The sequence below is a fragment of the Pinus tabuliformis genome, chromosome Q (assembly GCF_031772625.1).
Source record: "Pinus tabuliformis cultivar Carrire ecotype Pingquan chromosome Q, CPIR1, whole genome shotgun sequence".
Classification (NCBI taxonomy): domain Eukaryota; kingdom Viridiplantae; phylum Streptophyta; class Pinopsida; order Pinales; family Pinaceae; genus Pinus; species Pinus tabuliformis.
Genome location: NC_142296.1, coordinates 153,042,334 through 153,062,421, shown reverse-complemented (window position 1 = coordinate 153,062,421; position 20,088 = coordinate 153,042,334). Strand labels below are relative to the sequence as shown.

Genomic DNA, 20,088 nt, shown 5'->3' with positions numbered 1-20,088 from the left:
CAATGGGAGGTGCTGATGTTGTACTAGGAGTCCAATGGCTACAATCCTTGGGTACAATAGCTTTTAATTTTCAAGAACTTTTAATGAAATTTTCTACGAAAGGAAAGGAAGTTGAATTAAGGGGTATTGTAGGGAAACCAGGAAAGATAATCAGCTCTAATTGTATGACAAAGCTTCTAAAAAAGGAGCAAAGAGGTGTAATTGCACAATTATGTTCGCTAGATGTTTCCACATCGGAATCATCTATTTCTCCAGATCTCCAAAAAGTCCTGTACAATCATTCCAAGGTATTTGAGACTCCCAAAGGTCTCCCACCTATGCGTGATCATGATCATGCTATCCATCTGATTCCAGGAAGTGTTCCTCCAAACATCAGGCCGTATAGAGATCCCTATGTCCAAAAAAGTGAAATTGAACATATGGTTGCAGAAATGCTAGAGGCTGGTATAATTCAACCAAGTCAAAGTTATTTCTCTGCTCCAATAGTATTGGTGCACAAGAAGGATGGATCATGGCGCATGTGTCCGGATTATAGGGAGCTCAACAAGCTCACTATTAAAGATAAGTTCCCCATTTCTGTCATTGATGAATTACTGGATGAATTGCATGGATCAATTTACTTCACCAAGTTGGATCTTCGTTCGAGATATCATCAAATTAGAATGAAGATTGAAGACATTCCAAAAACGGCATTTAGAACTCATGAGGGTCATTATGAATTTTTGGTCATGCCTTTTGGCCTTACCAATGCACCTTCAACATTTCAAGGTTTGATGAATTCAATTTTCAAACCATTCCTTAGAAAAATTTTGTTAGTATTTTTTGATGATATACTAATTCTACAGCAAGTCTTGGAAGGATCATGTTGAACATGTTGACAAGCTGCTACAACTATTGGAGGAGAAACAATTATATGCAAAAAGATCCAAATGTTTCTTTGGAGTCCCGGAGGTGGAATATTTGGGTCATATTGTATCTCATGAAGGCGTTAAGGTAGACCCTAGCAAAATTAAAGCCATTAAGGAATGGAAAATCCCCACATCCATAAAGCATCTGCGAGGATTTCTTGGGTTGACAGGGTATTATCGCAAATTTGTCAAGAATTATGGGAGAATAGCAGCACCTCTAACAACATTATTGAAGAAAGATGCATTTTCATGGACTCCAGAAGCAACAAAGGCCTTTGAACATCTTAAAGAGGCAATGTGCCAAGCACCGATCTTAGCTACACCGGACTTCACAAAAACCTTTATTGTGGAATGTGATGCTTCAGGAAATGGAATTGGTGTTGTTCTAATGCAAGATGAAAGACCCATTGCTTTTGAAAGTCGTCCAATCAAGGGAAAGTTTTTAAGCAAAGCTATTTATGAGAAGGAAATGTTGGCAATACTCCATGCACTTAAGAAATGGCGAACCTACCTAATGGGAAGACACTTCAAGGTAAAAACAGATCATGATAGCCTTAAATACTTTTTAGAACAAAGATTATCCTCTGAAGAGCAACAAAAGTGGGTCACAAAGATGTTGGGTTATGACTTTGAAATCATCTACAAAAAGGGGAAGCAAAATGTGGTAGCAGATGCACTCTCAAGAAAGGATGAGGATGTGGACGGATTGTTGTGCGCCATTTCTATTATCCAACCAGATTGGATAAACGAAGCAAGGGAGGAATGGAAGAATGATGAATAAGTGTGGGCACTTATTCGAGCTACAACAAGATTCCAGTATGCCTGATACATTTAGCTGGAAAAATGATTCGTTATGGTACAAAGATTTCTTATACCTCTGTAAGAATTCCCAGCTAAAACAAAAGATTCTTATGGAATTGCACACTTCTCCCTTAGGAGGGCACTTAGGATTTTTAAAAACTTACCACAGGGTTAAGAAGGAATTTTTTTGGGATGGCCTTAAATCATATATTCAAAAGTTTGTGGCAGAATGTTTGGTTTGCCAACAAAATAAAGTTGAAACAATTAAGACACTGGGTCTATTACAACCTTTATCCATTCCAAGCCAACGTTGGGAGGAGGTTTCAATGGATTTTATCACAGGTTTACCCAAGTCTGAGGGAAAGAGTGTAATCATGGTGGTAGTTGACAGACTTACCAAGTATGCACACTTTTGTGCATTATCACATCCATTTAAAGCCAGTACAGTTTCTACTGCATTTATGGAAACAATTCAAAAGCTACATGGAAACCCAAAGATTATTGTAAGTGACAAAGATCCCATTTTCACTGGAAATTTTTGGACAGAATTATTTTCTTGTCTTGGTACTCAGTTAGCTCATAGCTCATCTTATCATCCTCAATCTGATGGGAAAACTGAGATAGTAAACAAATGTTTGGAAGGATATCTTTGTTGCTTTGTATCTGATAAACAGACACAATGGGTCAAATGGTTGCCTCTCGCTAAATGGTGGTATAACACTTCCTTCCATACAGCAACAAAAATGACCCCATTTATGGCACTTTATGGGTATCAACCACCATCCATCACATCATATTTAAGAGAAAATTCTAAGTTTCAGGCAGTGGAACATCACATCGAACATCAACAACAAGTCCTCCAACTCTTAAAGGATAACCTCGTGTTGGCACAAAATAGAATGAAACAATAGGTAGATCAACATCGCAGTGAAAGAAGTTTTGACGTAGGTGATTGGGTATTCCTACGGCTACAACCATACAAGCAAATGTCCCTAAAGCAAGCTAAGAAGGATAATAAATTATCACCAAAGTATTATGATCCGTACAAGGTGTTGCAAAAGATTGGTACTATGGCATACAAATTGGAGCTTCCTGCAGCTTCTCGATTGCACCCAGTTTTCCATGTTTCATGTTTAAAGAAGGTTATAGGCAACAAGCTCCCAGTTCAAACAATATTGCCAGAACTAGACGAGGAAGGAAAAATTATATTGGAACCGGAAGCAGTCACAGAAACAAGAACTCGACAGCTACGAAATCGATCAATTTCAGAGTATCTTATCAAGTGGAAGAACTTATCCACTGAAGATTCCACATGGGAGGATGAGAATTTTATGCAGAAGTATCCAGAACTACTCAAGCATTGAGGACAACACTTTTTGAAGGAGAGGGGCATGTTGGGTCCCTATAATACTAGTGATTACCCCATTACTATTGTAGTTATACCCCTTATTTATATTGTTGTGCCCCTATTACCCCCATGTTGTTATTTCTGTGCCCCATGGAATCCCTCTATTGTTATTTTTGTGGCTTTATATTATTATTTTTAGGTCAGCTGGATTATATTGTGACTCCTTAGACTCCTATATATAAAAAGGAGGTTTTCTCATTTGAATCATCGAAGAATTGTTCATTTATGTAATGTAAAGGAGGTTGCCCCCTCGAAGAGGCTGAATTCTAAGGCGTTGATCTATCTTTTCTATCTTTTCTTGAGCTGGTTTCATAACAGAATATACATGTGAGAGTTACTTTAAGAATCACAGAAGAGAAAATAGCTATCCAAAACAATAGGGGCTACTTAGCACTCACTTTTATCTAGATGATGACTTGACATGGCACCAATAGGAAGATCGAAGGAATAAATGGGGAAGGTGAAATCAACAAGAGAAGCAGAGAAGTGGGCATGGCTGAAAAATGGGAAAGCCCAAATCAGTGACCATTTAAAAAATCACAAATAGGGATTCGGGGCCCCCCAGAAGTATCTAAGCATGATGAGTATCTAAGATTGGGGACTATAGAAGAAGGGAAATACATCATTATCCTTTTATAAACCGATGAGCATGGGGGATGCAGGGTTCCAAAATATGAAGGTTTCAATGTGGAATGAAGAAATAGGAACAGGAAAAGGGCATGGAGGGATCACAATTCTAATAAGAGAATCGTGGGAAGAATAGTTAAATTTGAAAAAGAATATCCAAATAAGCAATTTATATGGTTGAGTATAACTAACAAAAAAGTAACATTCATACTGGCTGCATGTTACTTTGCCCCAAAAAACTCAAATTTTTACAAGAAGACAAATTTAGATAATGAAGACCCTTTTGGTGCTTTGAAAAGAGATAACTTTGCCTTTGGGAGGTTAGGAGATATAGTGTTAATTGGGGACTTTAATACTAGAACAGAAAACAATCAGTCTATTCAATTGGGAAGTGATGAGAATATGGACAACAACCTTCTTTGGTTAGAGGAGATTGAGGATCACGCATGGACGAGGACCTCTCAGGATGGGAATAGGAGTGTCTCCCACTTTAGCATTGAATTGTTAGGCTTATGTAGCCTCTATGAAATGGTAGTTTTCAATGGCATGAAAGCTTGGCTGAGATCGGGTGGCATCGCATGTAAAACTTACAACGGTCAAAGTGTGGTGAACTATGTGATATTCTCCCAAAGCTAGATTTGCAATTTATCGAATTTTAGGATTGGGGCTTGTCCTATTGAGATGAATTCAGACCATCTTCTTCTCTTTATTAAGTTGGGCATGCACACAAGTGAGCTACAAGAAGTGCAGATCCAACCATCTCAAAATAAATCTCATAAGAGTGGGAGAATCCTCATGAACCAAGAAAATCAGGAGCTCTTTGTTGCGGCCCTGGAACAACACTTTTAAGTGACAAAGAACAACACAGATGTCAAAGAAGATAGTGCAGGAACATAGTGCTTTTGAAATAGTATGTTGATCCCTCTAATCCATAAATCCGTAGAGAGTTGCAAAATATCTCGTCCTAAGAAGAAGGTCTCAAACACTTTTCCAACTAATACTTGGTATGATGAAGAATGCAAGGTTTTTAAAAGGTCACTTAAGAATAATACAAGTAGTGAAACCTTGAAAAAGTATAAAAAATTGATTCAACCTAAAAAGGAAATTTACATGGCTACGAGAAGGAATGAATTAATTGCTTTGGGAAAGAACAGCCCCAAAGGTTTTTGGTCGAAGCTACAACAAACAATAAAGAAAATAGACAGTAATATATTAGTTTCACAATGATTAGATTATATGAATACCCTCTATGAGAGAGATCAAGAGAAAAGTAATCCCCCCATAATTAACTCTAAAATCGAGTTATTCTCAGTGGAGGAGGTCAAGTGAGGTATAAAAAATCTAGAAAGTGGTAAGGCTCAAGACATTGATGGTTTGCAGGCAGAATTTTTAAAGTGGGGTGTTGAGACCTTGGCTCTAGTCATTAAAAGGATATTCAATAGGGTCACGCAAGGAAATTTTCCACTGGAATGCACTACGAGCGTGGTTATCCTTCTTTAAAAAAGTGGAGACTTCAATCGTCCTGTTAATTACCACACTATTACGGTTAATCCTCTTCTTGGAAAATTGATTGGGAGCATGTTGAGCAGAGAATCAACAACTAGGCAGAAAACGGGGTAAAAGAGCTAAAGGGAAAGTTGGTTTTAGGCTGAGGAAATCTACTATTGATTATTGCATCACTCTCAGGAACTTCATCGAAAATTTTTAGGACGTCCAAAGCAAGGAGGCCTTTTGTTGTTTCATTGAATTCAAGAAAGCTTTTGACACTGTCCCTGGAGATAAACTCTAGAGAAGAATGGAAAAGCTCAGAATTCCAAGGGAGTATAGAGCAGTTGTGCATAAACTTTACGAGAAATTTAGCACCAAAATCAGAACTAAGGAAGGCTTTTTTGAATGCTTTGGTAGTGACATAGGGATTAAGCATGGGTGCCCTCTTTCCCCCATGCTTTTCAATCTATATACTTATAAGCTAGAAGAATGTGTGAACAACTGTTATAAACATTTTTGGGCCCTACAACCCCAAGCATGAAATTTCCATAAACCAAGGGCTCCTAAGTCCTTAAAAGTGTTGTTCTAACCCCTAAAGGAACAAGGTCAACAGATTACAGCTTCTCCCAGAAGTTCTCCATTAAAAACTGCTCAGAATTGGTCAAAACAGGATCATTTCAGCTACTCCACTGGTAAGTGCGTTGCATCTCACCTAAACACACTGTGTGGGTGCATTGCATTTCAAAAATCCCTTCTGTGGGGTGCGATGAGCGAGAAATGACAAATGGCAGTGTCATTCTGCAAGGTGGAGAGGCAATGGAAGCTTCCAGAATCTTCTCTTGTGACACTTGCCCCACTGAATTCGACCAAGGATGAGTAAGAGACCATCAATCTCCAAGTGGAAGCAAGAACTATTAGAGGGAAGACACTAATCAAATCTTGAGCTGACTCATCTCCATTACAAACATATATATATGGATCCCTCATCCCAGAGATCCAGAGGCTGGAATTTTGCATATTGTAAGGAATTGTTGTTGGTTTCTTGAGACAAACATCAGATTGTTGGGTGATCTAAGCTTTGTTTGAGGTGAAGAGGGGCTTCTTTGTTGGGAGGTTGATGCTGGGTCAGAACAACTGGTTGTAACTCCTCTTGGCTCTTTTCTTGTTTATCAATAAAAGCTATTCAAGTTTTCCTCCATGCTTTTGTGTCATTGATGCTTGCTACATTTGTATGGTCAACTTACATCTGATCCTAGATTGTTTATGATTATAGATCCATGTCTTTGTATAGTGCTATGCTTTTGTGATCTTACAGGTACTTTGTGAAGCTGGGCATGCAAGGGAGCAGGTAGCTGAAGATTATCAAAGAAGAGAGGGATCAAATCAGGAGATTAGCGCAAGACAGAGGTTGATCTTTCTGTTCCTCTCTATCTATAATTCATAAAGGAAAAACAAAAGTAGCTTTTCTCTGTTTGTTTCTAAGGCAGCTGTCACACCTTAGTGGAATAGAGCAGTTCTATATAGACACTTTTCCCTGTAACAAAATGGCGACTCCGCTGGGGAACTAATTAGTTTGTTTGTTTATCATTCTTTGTTGTTTGTTTCATAAACTTACAAGTAGCGTTCGAACTGCATTTTCCATAAAAAATGCAAAGTAGATAACTGCTACTTCAATCCATCTACTGGACCTGTTTATGATTTAAACAACTGATTCACAAACTATCTGATTGCCCTTGTGATAGCTCTTAGATCCTCCTTAGATCTACCCCTGATTGTTGCATTACTGATTGCTTTTTGCTCGGCCAAAACCCAAGAACTGAACTGCAAACTGTGACCCAGAACCCGAACAGAGTCTCGTTTCTGGCCCAGCGCAGGTACTGTTCAGAGAATCTGAATTTCAGTGCACTTCCCGAGTGGACAAGCTGCGCTGCATTTCAAATTCTCTGTGTTACAGGTGCGCTGATCAGACTAGCTCTGTGCAGTTGTGGCTTCTGTGGTTCATTCTTTCCAGTTCTATTCCTGAATTTTGCTGCCTGTGATCAGTATATGTCTGTTTGGAACCCCTTTTCCTTGCTGTTATTCCGCCTCCTTTGTACAAAAGAACTGCAGATGTTTTTGTGTGTTTGTTGAGTCATTTACAGTTCTCCTTTGCAAAAGTAGCATAATCGTACTGTCGTCCTTTGATTTGAAACTGTCGCAAGTGTCGATTTCAATCGTAGGAAAGAGTTTGATTGTTGTTGATGGTCGATTATCCTGTTACTATTGCTTTTGGTCTGAATTTGTAATTTTCTAGTGTCGAGAACAAGTATTCAGTTCAAAATCGTAAAGTGTTGTGATCATCTCCATTTTTTGATTTCGAAAAGAAACTTGCTGATATTTGTCGCTTGAAAAGAAATTCAGATTTGTGCATCAACTTTCTTTTTAGCATTCATATACTAAGAAATTCAAAAACAAATACATGCATGTGCATTTGCATATAGACAGTCTGATTGGCTTGATTTAGGAAAGTGCATTTAGAGTGTGCTCTTTGCTCTTTGTGAAAAGATGTTGTCTTTCTTTTCTTTAGTAGCTAGGGTTTTCATTGCACAAAGGAGATAAAAAGTTTGTTTATCATCTTAGATTGCATTTTAGGAATTACATCTACATCTCGTGGTGAACCTGAAAGGCAAACTTCATAAACAAGATCAACTTAAAATAAATTCAATGAATCTAACAACGCTTTGGAACTTAACGCACAACATTTAGAAGTCTAGGCTAGAGACGTATTTCGGCGTCGTAAAGCCTGGTAACTATTGTTCTCACTGATGGTTGGGTGATTCCTCCACTTTGAGACGATAAGTGCCAGTACGGACTTGTGCTCCCACGTACCGTCGAGTATATTTTGGGAGACCCCAATAGGCTTAATCCTTTATCCATAGGAAGCCATGTCTGCCGCCCTATCGATCGCAATGCACTGAACACAGCATTCGGGAAGATTGACTTCCGTACCGTAAAAAGTATTCTGCAGTTTTGCGATTGGTTTGGTAATCCCTCTACCTAGATTTCCAGAGCAGTCCCTTTCGTTCCTTTTCAGACTCCTTAACAGAAAATGTCCATCTGAGCACTTGTCACTTCAGGCTCATTAAAAATCGAAGGCGACTAGAGTCATCTTTTGTTTTTTCTCGACTCTTAAAAATTGAAAAAACAAGTTGTGTCAAAGCGTCTAAAATTTATTTTAAACAGAATATTCATTACCCTTTCCTACGTTGTTCTTGGGTTGAGAAAATGGAATCCACCAACCAAGGAATTCCCCTTGGAGGAAATCCTAGTCCCTTCTCCTCTTGGGGAAATGTTGGTGCACCCCATATGGCCACGTTGTCGCTTCCAGGACTGACAATTGGTTTGCCTGTATGGCTCTTCTCAACCTCTGTCGTTCAGAACACCGCAATTCCTGAACAATCGAATCAGCAACTAGATGAGTCTAGAGTTGCCCACCAACCTTCTACTTCCTCTAATTCTTCCTCTCCTCCTTCCTCTTCGCTTGATGGGGCTGGTAAAGCCAAAAGTCAAGTACCTAAGGAGAAGAAGGAAAAGAAGAAGAAGGAGCCAAAAGCGAGTGGGGGCAAACGAATGTTTTCTAGCGAAAATCCACACACTGCACCGACCAAGCCTAAATCTCCATGTGTCATTTGCAAAGGAGACCACTATCACAGAGATTGTCCTTGCATCCCTAGGATCTTAAGGGACTGGTCTCCTCGTTTGCACAACTCGATGTCGTCAACCTCTGAGGGCATGTTGAAAACACACCATCAACTAGTGAAAGTGAAGCACCAGGACAAAAAGGAAAATATAGATTTCCTTGTAAACTGTGCGAAGGCGATCATGCCGTCCACCGTTGTCCCTTCTTAGAAGAGGCTAAAAGAATTTTGGACGATCGTCCGGTTTCACCGTTACGACTTCCTCCTGGATATAAAAAACTCTTGCCAAGTCCGTCACTAGTTGAAAATCCGACTGGCCCGCTCAGGTGGTCGGCTGAAGCATCTATCATTGAAGACAAACCATCTGAACCCATACCAGACAAAAGTCAAAAGGTCAAGGCGGCAGTTGACCCGGTCTTGCCTTCAAAGGTTCCATCTTCATATGATACCGTCACCGAAGAGAACAAGGATGACACCGTCCAAATTCTTTTCATAAGCACAGACTCCAACGAACATGGGGGCAATTTACCCGTTCCTTTACCGCATGAAGGAAGTTCGTCAGAGTCATACCCGGTCGTCTATTCGACCCCACCTCTAAGCAACCTAGTTGTCTCCTTCGACTGGAATCAACTAGGCAGACCCCGTTTACCAGCTAGTATACCATTCTGAATCATTGTTCAAATATATAGAATGGTTATGGCTGGTACCATCATAGATGAAGGGGCTTCTGTGAGTATCCTTTCCTCGACTGCATGGAAAGCGCTTGGTTCGCCATCGCTTTTGCCTGAGATGAGAAATCTAATAGGCTTTGATAAAGGAACCAGTCGACCATTACGGATCCTTCCCAATGTGCCCATAACATTGAGAGGGAAAACCGTTCAGATGAACGTGATGGTAGTTCAAGGACCCCTGGATTAAAATCTACTCCTTGGACGAGACTATATTTATTGCATGAGAGCCATTGTCTCATCACTCTTTAGAGTGATGTGTTTTCCGCACGAAGGAAGAGTGGTCAAGCTCGTAGACCAGCTTTCATTTCCCGGATCACGCATAGCAAATAGTCATATACCATCCCTAAATGGTCTTTTCATGCAAGAAATGTCTCAATCCCCAGTCCGTCCACCCGATGAGCGTGAGTGATTCGGGGGACGTGACTGAAACCCAGGGGGGCATGCACCCTGGTATGCTTTGGCAGGAAAACTTCGGGTATAGGGTAGGTTTCCGCGAGAAAATATGACTAGTCTGTACTCCCATCTGTGATTGGAAGAGGGGGTTATTCTAGAACAAGATTCTCTTGTCAAAGTTACGTGAGTGGAGTAATCTCCTTCACTCACCTTTGTCTATTTCGGTAGACATCGCCGAAGAAGTGTTTTGTTTGCGCTGTGAATAGAACAATCTTTGGTAACCTGAAAGAGGTATACCTTTCCTGATAAAACAAATGTTTTGTCAGCTCGAATAAAAGGTGACCTTGAAACTCTGTTTTATACCTGGGGGCATGCAAACCTTTTGGCGTGCAAGCAAAGAGCGATCATTTATCTGTTTTTTGGATTGGTCGTTTCCTAACTTGCATAAAGAAAGGATGTGGGGAAAAACTCTAAAAGTTGTCGTTTTATATGAGACATTCTTATCGCACGACTGGATTAATCGAGCAGTTTTAGCACATAGTTCAAGCTCGTTAAAAAATAAACATATGCCATGAGCAAATGTTTCCTCCCATGTTTAAGCTCATTAAAAAATGAATTATTCCCCCGGTAAATAACCATCATGAATGTAGTACTTCAGCCATCAAATCCTTGGTCGTGTTTGCACCGTCACCTCCACTTTTTCATTGGTCGATCATTCACCCCCATTTGATTGTTTACCCATTTTGAGGAACAGCTGCGAAGAGTGATCTCACTAGCCATCCTTGTGACACTGTCGTGATTGGAAAATTCCAAACCTTACCTGGAATCAGCTGCTACCCATTTTATCACTCGTTCCTCAAAAGACGAGTCTCCTTTAAGCTCTTTTCAACTGACTCGTAAAATATGAAAAGATTGTCAAGCCATTGGCCTCTCCAACTCGTTAAAGGGATAGGAAGTGCTATCCCTCCTCTAGATTTTAATCTTTTTGGACCTGAGGGATTATTACACAAAAAGATCGAGCGCTTGTTTTGTTCGGCTCGTTAAAAGTATCGAAAATTCATCCCTTTTGTATTGTTTTATACTTTTTCGGACTTAAGGGATTAGATGACGAAAAAGGAATTTTGGAGTTACCTTTACATTCCTTTTCAGACTTTCTAAAATTGAAAAGGACCGATTTATCTTTGTTGTTAAACTCGTTAAAAGTATAATAGCGACAAACTTGTCTATAGACAAGAACGAGTTTCACTATCGCTAGGCTCGTTAAAACATAGCGATGGGTTTGCCCGAAGGGCAAATTATAGAACAAGCATATGTTATCCTCCTCAAGCTTGACAAAAATAAAGAGGTACTGGTCAGAAATGACTGGGGAAAATTGGGAAGAAAACTTGAAGAAACTTTGTTGGTAGCAAGTCGCTCTTGAACATGACACTTCCACTCCATGTCTGAGTCGGGTTGGGTTGTTTCATTCACCGGTCACATCACCATGGTCCCATCATACCATCCAAATTTGGGGTTAATGCAACCAATCCATCACAACAGTGTCGCTGATATGTTCAAGAGAAGTCATTCAGAGAATTTCACCTATGTCTCACCCACTACCATACATTTATACTCCATTCTTTCATGACCGCCACCCTGAACCTTATATCACCAAATCGTTTTCACCTCCATTAAAATCATTTGCTTCGTTCCGTGTCATTGATGTGGGATTCATTAAGGCCCTCCTGTGACGGATCACTTCTTGTCGACATCAGCTCATTATCCAAGAAGTTGATCTAGGAACACCCCATTCAGTACTTTGAAGCTTGCATGCCTCAATGGCAAGTTTCTCACTTCCGGCGACAGGTTTACATCAATGGCCTTCGACCGAAAGATTTTGCGTGGTGTTCGACACCAAATCCTTTATTCACACCATGTAAATTGTACTGCAGTACCTTGAGGGTCATTATCATTATCGGTGATTCCTCTCGCGCTTGTTAATAGTTTACATCATTGGCTGGTAATCAAGCGATGTCTTTCCATGTTCGACTTTAGAACATTTCTAACATGGATCGACTTGTACTCCGAGTGAAGATCGAACGAAATTGAAGACCCCGGATCTAGTTTCATCCATTCGGGCTGCGATATATATTCAGGGAAAATAAAGACATCAAATGTACATCATTGCTGCACAGATAATCATCCAATCAAAAGGATGATGGCTCTATCAGAATCATCAGTCTACACTCAGACGATTGTCTGTCATATGTACATGAAAATGAATTTATAAAGCTGAGCATGGGAATGCCTGCCCCAGCTAGATCATGAAAATATTATGAAGATAATGTATTGTATTGTATCTTATTACAGGTCTCCTCCCAGCATTGAAAGAACTTTGGATCCTCATAATGAAGCATTTCACCCGACATCAAAAAATTAACAACCTCATGCTTTAGGGGGCAACTATTATAGACATTTTTGGGCCCTACAACCCCAAGCATGAAATGTCCATAAACCAAGGGCTCCTAAGTCCATAAAAGTGTTTTTCTAACCCCTAAAGGAACAAGGTCAACAGATTGCAGCTTCTCCCAGAAGTTCTCCATGAAAACCTGCTCAGAATTGGTCAAAACAGGATCATTTCAGCTGCTCCACTGGCTAAGTGCGTTGCATCTCACCTAAATACACTGTGTGGGTGTGTTGCATTTCAAAAATCCCTTCTGTGGGGTGCGATGAGCGAGAAATGACAAATGGCAGTGTCATTCCGCGAGGTGGAGAGGCAATGGAAGCTTCCAAAATCTTTTCCTGTGACACTTGCCTCACTGAATTCGACCAAGGATGAGTAAGAGACCATCAATCTCCAATTGGAAGCAAGAACTATCAGAGGGAAGACACTAATCAAATCTTGAGCTGACTCATCTCCATTACAAACATCTATATATGTATCCCTCATCCCAGAGATCCAAAGGCTGGAATTTTGCATATTGTAAGGAATTACTGTTGGTTTCTTGAGACAAACATCAGATTGTTGGGTGATCTAAGCTTTGTTTTAGGTGAAGAGGGGCTTCTTTGCTGGGAGGTTGATGTTGGGTTAGAACAACTGGTTGTAACTCCTCTTGGCTATTTTCTTGTTTATCAATAAAAGCTATTCAAGTTTTCCTCCATGCTTTTGTGTCATTGATGCTTTCTACATTTGTATGGTCAATTTACATCTGATCCTAGATTTTTTGTGATTATAGATCCATGTCTTTGTATAGTGATATGCTTCTGTGATCTTACAGGTACTTTGTGAAGTTGGCGTGCAAGGGAGCAGGTAGCTGAAGACTATCAAAGAAGAGAGGGATCAAATCAGGAGATTAGCGCAAGACAGAGGTTGGTCTTTCTGTTCCTCTTTGTCTATAATTCATAAAGGAAAAACAAAAGTAGCTTTTCTCTGTTTGTTTCTAAGGAAGTTGTCACACCTTAGTGGGATAGAGCAGTTCTATATAGACACTTTTCTCTGTAACAACAACCCTAGTGGAGAGGGTGTTCAATTAGTAGGTTATGTGGTGAAGTTTCTTTTGTATGTATACAATCTTATTCTAATTGCAAATTGGCTCATGGTTTGAGAGAGAATTTGATGGAATTAAAGATCTTCTGTCAAGAGGTGGGGAGGTAGGTAAACACTAGAAAAACTAAAGTCATGATCTTCTCTTTGAAGTGGAAAAAAAAAAAGTTAGCTTTTTTTTGAGGGGGAATCCTTGGAGTCAGTGGAAGAGTACAAGTACCTAGGAATTTTGTTTAACAATAGGCTTAGTTGGGAGACATGCAGAACTGAAAGGATTCAAGGGGGATGGAGAGTGTCTTATCTTCTTCAAAATAGATGTAGGAAAGCATAATTATGGGATTGGAAAACCAAGAAAACTCTTTTTTGATTATTAGCTACTCTGGTTTTCCTAAATGGGTGTGAAGTTTGGGGAGCAGCATGTCAGAAAACAAATGGAGACAGGTAGAAAGAATTCAAAAACACTTAATCACTAGTAACCTTAAAGTCAAATCAATTGTCCCATATGAGATCTTTCTAGCGGAGGCAAGTTTGTTTCCAATGAAAGCTTTAGCAATCATCCAATTGTTAATGTATTTAAAAAAGGTGGAGCCCGACATGGAAGAACACCGGTGGGCTAATTTGATTGTGGCAGAAGATTTAAAGCATAGGAATGAAACTTGGAGGAAGCAGAATGACAAGTGCATGTGAAAATGGGGAATTAATTGGAAGGAATATCATATTTCTAAAGTGGATATAAAAAATTATGTACTTGAAAAATTCAAGATTTCCATGTGGGAAAAATAGGTTGGTCGTAAAAAAATTATATGTGTCAATAATTTCAACCCAACATGGTTGCATAATGAAAATAATTATCTGAGTGTCGCAATCAAGGGAAAGGTTTAGATTTCGATAACACAGCTAAGGACCAAATCCCATCATCTTAGATGTGAAACAGGTATATGGGTAGTTCCCAAGGAAGAGCAGGAATAAACAACTTGTGTCTTTTGTGAGGAAGGAGCGGTTGAAGCTGAATGGCACTTCATCATGGAGTGTCCTACCTATAAGGATATTTGTAGTCAACTCAAAAGCGACCTGAAAATGGAAAATATTTGTGAGCTATTTGTGGAAGGAAAGCTTCACAAGACAACAAACTTTTTTATCATGATTCACACCAAGATGGTTTTTATGGTGAGAAACTTGATAGTATGATGTTTTGTTGATTGGATATATGGGTCCCTTAGATTGTTTTGATCTCGTGGATATCATTAAAATTCTTCAATTCAATTCAATAGATTCGAATGCACAACCACAACACAAAAATTCCTATTCAATCAACTAAATGGTGTGTAGCGTCATAATATGAAAAAAGTAATGTAATTAATCTAAATAAACTTTGAATATATTATAAGGTCAATTACCTTTGACCAACATGAGAAAATTATCATCCCGTGGAGGAAATGATGAATAACAATATGGTAAATAGAAAATCAAGATTCTTTTTATTGGAGAAGCTTGAAAGGAAAAATAATAAAGTCACCCAATGAAGTAAAGAGGCTTACAACTTCAAATAATCAGAGAACAAGGTAGAATTAATTTCACGAGTTCCTAGGTGAAGGGGATGCTGCAATTTCATGAACTTTTGGGGGGCACAAGAGAAAAGATCATGTTATTTGGAGAAACACATCCACAAAGCCTATCTATCACTGGAGGGCATGAAGGTAGTGGCTAACCGGCTATGATTAATTATTTGGTGTGGCAAAGTTCATTGCCCATTTATTTTTCATTTTGGGGAGCTCCGCACAATGAACTTAGCTCCACACTATAATTTCTGACAGTGAAATAGAATAAAATCGTTGATAGAATTTACATTTCACAACATATTTTCATCAACCACATTTTTCCAATTAAAATGTTAAGACTTCATTTACATGAATCCTCGAATATGGACGATATGGGTTAAAAAAGGGACATCAATCACGATAGACTAACTCTAATAATATGAAATCCAATCTTCATGCCTAAGAAATGAAGTTTTTAAACAGCCTGACGTACGCAGGTTCGAGGGGTCGACAACCAAATTTCCCGACAAGATGGTCGGACAATGTCAATTTTCCATTGAAAATATTCATACTTAGTTTTTCAATCAAAATGGGATGGGAGGGACAGCATTCAGAATAATGTTACTTGGAGCAGTGGATAGAAGAAAGTAGCAGTGAGGAGCAGGGAAGAGATCGATTTCTACAGGCATGTAGTGAGGAATAGGTTGGACCTACATTTTTCTCAGAATAGGTTGGACGGAAAATGCATTCAAACATAAAAAAAGGACAAGAAATTTCAGAACATGTGGAGACAAATGATTTAGGACAAGTGAAAATTGCCTCATCTGCCAAAGTTGGGGAGTGGGTGTAGGTCAGTGTCAAACAAATCGAGGCATTTTAAAACAAAGTCTAGCCTGTCTAAAATGGGAACAGACATGGAAAAAATAGTCTCAAAGGGAAAGTACTCTGGCCCTTCTCAATAAGCACTCAAAGAATTTCCCTCTAAAATCATGTGGCAAAAAGAAGTCTAGAGGAAAATTCATTGATGATTTTGCCTTCTATAGTCCCACATACACACCTCTCGCTAAAAAATTCTTGCACCTCACATTACAAAAACTTTCAACAACATCATACAATAGGGGCTCCCCACAGATTAGACAACTAGTCTGGCAATACCTCTTTTCAAGAGTGGTTATCTCAATAATCCTTTCAATTATAGGACCATCATGATAAACCCTTTGTTTGCAAATATACTTGGAAGCATGCTAGAAAATAAAATTAGCAAGTGGGAAGAAGAAAGAGACATTAGAGGATTTTTGAGGTCTAAAATGGTCCTCTTAAGGAAATTATAAAATAATAGTGGAAATAATAAAATAAGATTACATTACATCATCAAATTTAGAGGGGAAAAAGAAAAAATTACTTTTTCAACTCGTATTTTCAACTTATCTCCCTATGGGTTTACTCAAATTTCAAAGGTGAACACTCGTTGGATGCAAAATGTGATTCCTCATCCAAGGAGTACCCATGTTTCATGCTTTCAATGGACCCTGCTAGACAAAAAATGGTAAATACATGAACAAGCGTGATTGCAATAACATTTTTCATGTATTTCTCATTTTTCGTGTAGAAAAATCCATCAAAAGTATGAAACGTGGGTTCTCCTTGGAAGAGGAATTAAATGTTTCATCCAACAAGCAATCCTGCTCGAAATTTGAGTAAAACCTTAGGGACATAAGTTGAAAATAAAGGTTGAAAAAATATTTTTATTATTTTTTAATCTTTTTTTACCCCAAAAATGTTAAATCATCCCCCATTGTTGACATCATCACCTTGAGTCGTATTGTTTCTTATAAAATTTATTTTGGTTGTACAGTTTTCTTAGGAGGCCCACTTTAGACCTTAAAATTTCTCTAATTTTAGTGTGCTAAAGGGAAAGAAGGTTTTAGACCTAAACATTCAACAGTTGATCATTGCATAACTTTAAGGTACATCATTGAAAAAGTTTGGGAGAAAAAGGAAGAAGTCTTTTGTTGCTTTGTGGATTTCAGAAAAGTGTTTGACACGGTTCCTAGGGATAAGCTTTGGCACATAATGTAGGAACTTGGGGTTCCTAAACATTTGAGAGAAGTTGTGCAAAGGCTTTAAGAAGAGGTGAAAGTCAAAATTAAAACTCCATAAGGCATTTCTGAAAGTTTTAGAAGTGATATCGGGGTCAAGTAAGGTTGCCCACTTTCTCCTACCATTTTTGGTTTATATATCGACAAGTTTGAGGTGTGGTTAAATTTGCAAGCGGGTGATGGTATATATTTGGGAAAGTTTGTTATAAGACTTATTTTCTATGCAGATGACCTTATTTTGATTGTTAAATCGACTCTTGGTTTGCAACTACGCTTACTATCCCTTGAGCATTTTTGTAGAAGTGTGGGGACACAAGCCAATATCGACAAAACTAAAGTAGTGGTTTTCTCTAAAAAAATAAAACACAACCAGCGTAAGTTCTAATTTTAAGGCAACATTCTGGAAGAAGTTGCGGATTACAAATACCTCAGAATTGACTTCAACAAAAATCTAATTCGGGATGGTTGTAGAATGAAAATAACTTTGGGGTGTTGGAAAGAATATTATGCATTTCAAAATATGTGTAGAGAGGCAAAGTTATGGGATTGGAAAACCACTCAAACTCTTTTTGAGCTTCTAGTGATTCTGATGATTCTCTATGGTTGTGAACTATGGGCCAGAAGTACATCCGACATGCAGTGGAAACAAATTGAGAAAAATCAAAAGCATTTGATTACAAACAAATTCAAGATTAAAAGTGCATTTCCTTATGTTATCTTGTTAAGTGAAATAGGGGTTGCTCCTATTGAAGCAATTGCTATGGTGCGAGTCATAAGGTATTTTAGAAAAAGTGAGCAAATGGAAGAGGGTAGATGGCTTAAGGTTGTCTTTAATGACATATTGTGCAACAGAAAAAAGACTTGGATGCAGCAAAATAACAAATGGTTTAGTAAATGGGGTATTTGCTTGAACATGTGTCCCATAAATAAAAAAGAGATAAAAGCTTTTGTTATGGATAAGTTCCACAAGCATAATTGGGGTAAGGAGCTAGGAAGAAACAAAAATTACTATATTGAAGTGTTTAATCCCACTCATAGTCATCAACCAAAAGCATACATAGAGGCCAATATCTCTTGGAGAACCAAAATTATTATTTCTCAGTTAAGGAATAATTCTCATCAACTCCGTTGTGAAAGAGGGCATTGGAAAAGGCCAAACGAAGTGTGGGAGGAAAGAGTATGCACTTTTTTTCTTCTAGAAAATTGGAAACAGAAAAGCATTTAATTTAGAATGTGAGGCCTTCAAAGAAAATAATGAAAGTTATGCAAATATGTTGGAAACTAGCTCTTGGGATAATCTATTTAGTGAGGGGCTTGTCGAGAAGCTGGGAGCATTTATTGTGAGGCTTCACAGAAAAAGGGTTGAATACATCAAGAAGATGAAGAAACAATTTGTCCCATAGGCTATCTTTAGCCTAGTGGACATTAAAATATTTTTCTTTCTTTCTTTAATAATTTCTCACAGCGAAAAAAAACATGCACACTTGTACCAATGGTACATAGCGTCTTAGAGTAATTATGAAATGTGATATTTATGTTACCCCCTCCTAGTTCTTGTGAAGGAACTCTCACATTGAACGCACCAATGTCGAGGATAGCACAAAGGCTATAGCAGAATTATTTCTATACACTAGCAAACCTGGAAGGAGGGTCATAGTCCTAAATCACTAAGCTCCCAATATTATTTTGTAGCACTAGGTTTGTTTCCCTTGAAAGAAAGGAGAGTGGGTTCAGATGATATTCCAATTCGAGCACATATGTATACATCCCAGTTTACTAGTAAAATCATCCTTGTGTCTCTATGTCGTAAAAATGTTCATGTAGTTTGTTAAGCCATTGAAATACTATTTATTTTTAGTCCATCCCACTAAGCAAAGGGATTATTCTGCTTTCCTTATCCACCTGGCTAAGTAAACAAAGCGCTTAGCTAAAATAAGAGATTCCCTATTTTGGGCTTTCTCCACCTGGTGGTACTCCACTTGGTGGCCAAGATCACCTATAGATAGATTAGTCATTTGTCTCTTCAGAGACATCCAATAAAATTTGAATGATACAGAGAAGATTAGTATGGCCACTGTGCAAGGATGATACATCCGGTAAAATTAGAACGATACAGAAAAGATTAGTATGGCCACTGCACATGGATGATACGAACAAAATTTTTAGTCCACCCAGCTAAGCAAAGGGATTATTCCACTTTCCTTATCCACCTGGCTAAGAGAACCAAAGTGCTTAGCTAAACTAAGAGATTCCCAATTCCAGGCTTTCTCCACTTGGTGGTACTCCACTTGCTGGCCAAGATCACCTATAGATAGATTGCCCATTTCGTCTTTTCGGAGACATCCGATAAAATTGGAACGATACAAAGAAAATTAATATGGCCACTATGCAAGGATGATATGCACAAATCGAGAAATAGTCTAAATTTAAAAAAAAAATGGCCACGGGCCCCTACCTCTGTTTTTATTGGCTTGAGACAGGCACTTGATCAATGTAGAAGAAATGATGACAGTATATGATTTGTTTGGACTAGATTAGCGAGCTTCCTCATTCATTTCTTGTCCGGTATATAGCGCTTGTGTGCTAATAACTGTCAGGAACAGTTACGCTGAATCAGAATAAAGTGATGGGTTGACAATTGAGTAAAGAGCAATGCATCCTCATATTGTTTCGGTCATTCTTTTCATAACCATAGAAAAAAGTAACCGGCCATGTGATGTTTCCATCTTGATATCCTGCCACATATGTAAGGTCCTAAGGTTATTTCTTTGCCTCGACGAAGAGACAACTTATGGATAAAGTGGGTAAGGGTAAATGGGTGAAGTAATGATGACTATCAATGAGTGCTTATCCCTGGTGTCTAGATGTGTCACTTATCCTGGGGCTTACAGAGCT

At 38.6% G+C, this 20,088-nt stretch overlaps 1 non-coding gene and 1 pseudogene across 1 annotated transcript; both read left to right on the top strand.

Annotated features, from left to right (window-relative positions):
• Nucleotides 1-19,210: 19,210 nt before the first annotated feature.
• LOC149218714 (U6 spliceosomal RNA) lies at nucleotides 19,211-19,284 on the top strand (annotated as a pseudogene).
• A 236-nt stretch (nucleotides 19,285-19,520) lies between these two features.
• LOC149218713 (U6 spliceosomal RNA) lies at nucleotides 19,521-19,623 on the top strand. The gene has a single exon (XR_016249794.1). It is a non-coding gene; the product is annotated as a U6 spliceosomal RNA (small nuclear RNA).
• The last annotated feature ends 465 nt before the right edge of the window (nucleotides 19,624-20,088 follow it).